Genomic DNA, 4,233 nt, shown 5'->3' on the forward strand with positions numbered 1-4,233 from the left:
TGGGCACGCTTGGCGGATGCGAAGCGGAGACGTGCGACCGAGGGTCCCCTCCAGCCATATCGAAACCACCCCCTTCCACAGCAAGTACCTGAGCGGTTTGACGGATTGCACCCAACTTCTGCCAGCGCGTGTGGGGCCCCACCCGGGCACCCCACTGCCAAAATGAACGAAATCCGACAACGAACGCACGTTACGTCACGTCCGGGCAGTATTTTCTAGGTTTTCGGCCCGGAAAATCGTAGAAAATCCATACGGACTCGAAACGGGACAAATTTTTGCGTGCGTGCCCTGCTAGGGCACTGTAGCACGTGAAAAAAGTGGGCACGTTTGGCTAAGTTAAAAAAAGAGCCTATTTGATTAAGTTAAAAAAATGGGCACGTTTGGCTAAGTTAAAAAAAATTGGTTAAGGTAAAAAAATTTGATACAGTTAAAATAAATGTGCCTATTTTATTTAGTTAAAAAAATGAGGCCCTGTAAAAAAAACGCCGGCCGTCTCGCTAACCGACGCGCATGCGTGGATGGGGCCGTCCACTAACAACGACGCCGCAATCAGCGCTCGGGCGACGTCGTTAGCCGACGCGCATGCCAATTTTCCTTCCACGTCCAGCCCGTCTCGCCGCCGCCGCGATCTGCACGTGCTGCCAATGTACGTCGCCCGTCGCCCCACACTCCAAAACGACGCCAGTGCGGCCGCGCCGGCCTGCCCTGACCTGACCCGTCGCCCTCTATACGCTGTCGGTGCCTCTCCCACCGACGCCCCACCATACAAACGCCGTCGGTGCGCTCGCGCCGGCTTGCGTCCCCTGACCCGTCGCCCTCTATACGCCGCCGGTGCCTCTCCCACCGTCGCTGTCGTATAAGTTTTTTTTTCCGGTTTTTTTATACGACGAGGCTCATAGCGGTATGATGGTATGTGACAGAAATCTATTTGATGCAGTATGAATATCGACGGTGTCATTCCATGTTCTGTTCAAAAGTGGGTTAGCCTAGTTGAAAAACTGTCACCCAGTCAGAAATTTAGGTTTTATGAAACGGATATGCAGGGCATGTTTAGAATACCATCGATAAAGATGCGTGATTTTTTGCTTCACTTTTTACTCCAAGGTTACAATCCGAGTAACAAAAAATTCATGGTTGAAGAGAGTTCTGGAAGTACTGCTGGAAGTAAAGGTCTTATTTCACTAAGGCCTGATGATGTGTACTCCATATTTGGTTGGAAAAACAATGGAGTGGATGTTTTTGGGTTTCTTAGTACTGAAGGAGAAAAAGCAACCAAAAAAATACAAGTTAGTTTTGTTAGCAAGAAAAATGGTAAGATCATGATTGATGATCTCATAGAAAAGATTGTGAAGAATAAGAGCACTGATGATGACTTTATTCGGATGACATTTCTAGTGCTCTTAGGAACTATAATTGCACAAGTGTCTCATGAATACGTCCCGAAAAAATACTATGCCTCAGTGCAAAATATTAAGTTGATAAGGAAGTTCAACTGGAATGCATTCACTTCATAATTCTGTCTGTCGGAGATTGGTAAGCTTCTGCAGGACGGCCATGTTAGGCAGTGGCCCAAGGGAAACCTCGCCCTTTTGCAAGTACGTTGTATTTATTAATTTCAACACTTTTGTTTTAAAATGTCACGGAAGAACATGTAATTTAATTAGTTTATGTGTTTTGTAGTACCTATACTGGGAGAAGGTGCAACCAATCACCGGTCCAAAATATGATCCGTTGGCATTGTTGAGCCCGCTGATGAGGAACTGAACGGAAGATATGGCTGTGAGAAGAGACAAATACGACTATGAATATGGTCGTGGTGTTGGGATGGTAATCCTAGTAATCATGTTTTTTTTACATTTATGAAATAAAGTAAAATATGCATATGGTTTGTATGATAATTCTCTTGTTGCATTTTTAGATCGATGACAACATTACAGAGGAGTATAGGCTGAAAAAAATTGCGGAAGAAGAAGCTCAAAAAACCAAGAAAGCTAGTAGCAAAAAATCTAATGTTACTGGAACGAGGAAAGAGGGCAGTACCTCAGAGGCTTCGAGCCAGAAGCCTACTATGGACCGGATTTTGAGTGAGATGAATGAGCTTCGGAAGGAAATGCTTCGTTTGCCAGAGTTATGCACACAGGTAACACTTGAGCACGTCACTTTAATGTCCATCACTGAATTGAAGAACTAAGATGAAATGTTTTCTTGCAGAGGATGATTGAGAAACTGAACAAAACCGGCGTCTTCTACAAACCCATTAACCTGGAAGAGGACGAAGAGAATCTGTACGGAGGCATTAATGAGTCTTCAAACGATGGTGGACGTCCGAAAAAAGAGTTTGTATATCAAAAAGATGATTCAGACCGGTTCCGCACACCTTCCAAAATGAATTTGCAAAAGGTTGATGACGGCGTTGATGTAACTTCTCATGGAAACACACCTTTTTACTGCACACCTGAGTACTAGGATAGTTTCAAGGGTGATATGGATGATCCTATCCAAGTACCAGAAGTATCAGATGAAAAAGCTCCCACATCTTTAGAGACGGACGAAATCGCATCGCATGCGTCGCTTGGTTCTCAAGGAGTACAAGAGGAAGTGGAGGAGGTTACTGGCAGGCGCAAGCGCAAAGGATCACAACATGTCAAGTCTCCTTATGTGGTCCCTAAACCGAACAAGCGTGCAAAACGTTCTGCGAAAGGAAGTAAGTTTTTTGTGTTTCTAATTGTTCTTGTGTAATAATTATTTATATATTTGTGTTTATAATTATTTGAGTTGTGCGTTACAGAATTGTTCCAAAATGGTGGTGTTAACAAATCTAGTGATGAGTATGATGTGGTGAAAGCGTCCATCAAGTACGTGCGCGCGCATGATCATTCACAAAAACATGCCAAAACAGAAATTTTCAATGATGGCATGGAAGAAGGTCTCACTGTGCGGAGAGCTTGTCAGATTATTAACCATGAGTGGCTAAGTGGCGACGTAAGTTAATTTCATATATTGTTTTACAATTGATTCAAAAATACCATTGTTAAATCTGACACATTATTTATAGGTAATTAATGCATACTCATCATATTTGATCGACAAAGTTAATGATGATCGTTTCATGTTGACAACTTAGAGGATACATTGGGTGCTTCACATTAGACCCGGAAAGAAGACCGCCGGTAACGATTATGAAGCAGAGTCGCATAGTAATGGACCCGTGTATAGATGTGAGGACGAGTATTTCAAAAAATCAAATGTAAGTTTGATTGGTTACACGGTACATACATACGATAGTATGTGCTGATTGTGTTTTATGGTCCTTGTGATGCAGACTTACATTCCTCTAAACAAGCAAAACAATCACTGGATTATTGTCGTCATGCATAGCGGGAAGAGAGAGTTTCAGGTTCTTGACTCGTTGATGACCGGAAAACTTGACAGTGTTACTAGAGAACTCGTTGAGGACCTGGTAGGTTTAACTTTCAAATGTGCATTTGGTAACATTCGTTTTCTTTAATACACTGAATGACATTCTTTCCACCATGTTTATTATATCTTTAGAGAAAACAACTAGCAGAAGATATCCAAGAAGCAAATGCAACCGGAATTGTGAATTATCCGGATGTTTCCAATTGGCCTATTCAAACGTATGACATGCCAAAACAACATGATGGGTGAGTTCTTACTTTGACAGAATGTCGGTCTTGTATGTATAGTAGATATTTAATCTTCGTAAATTGTATGCACTAGGAATTCGTGTGGAATATTTCTCCTTCGATGCTTTCAATATTGGGATGGTGACAAATGGATAGGCTTATTTTCACAGGTACGCAAGTCATGTTTGGACTACGATGTACAATGAACGCTGTGCTAACACCACTTTTTTTCCAGAGGTTAATTGATGATTCGAGAGAGTTAATGATTGCGCAACTTATCTTTTCAGAAAGAAACAAGCTTGATGAAGTGAAAAACAAAGTTATTCGGATATCAAAGAAGAAGAAATAGATGCGGCACGGAGGAGTTCTGCATGTGATTGGGTGGTATTGGAGGACTATATTTTCCAAACGCTTTGCGCACTTGCTTATAAATTTTATGTAATAGACATATTTATTGATTTTACCACTATTTTGTTCCGAAAAGATTATATACTTAATTATGTTTTTTATGTCCACATTATATTTTGTTTCATAGATATTATATAATTAGTCCTTTTTTTGTTTACATGATTTTTTTGTTTCCGAA

General features: G+C 41.5%; 1 pseudogene; it reads left to right on the forward strand.

Moving 5' to 3' along the window:
• The first annotated feature begins 1,224 nt into the window (after positions 1 to 1,224).
• On the forward strand, positions 1,225 to 3,996 carry LOC123157964 (uncharacterized; annotated as a pseudogene).
• The last annotated feature ends 237 nt before the right edge of the window (positions 3,997 to 4,233 follow it).

The sequence above is a fragment of the Triticum aestivum genome, chromosome 7B (genome assembly GCF_018294505.1).
Source record: "Triticum aestivum cultivar Chinese Spring chromosome 7B, IWGSC CS RefSeq v2.1, whole genome shotgun sequence".
NCBI classification, from domain to species: Eukaryota; Viridiplantae; Streptophyta; class Magnoliopsida; order Poales; family Poaceae; genus Triticum; species Triticum aestivum.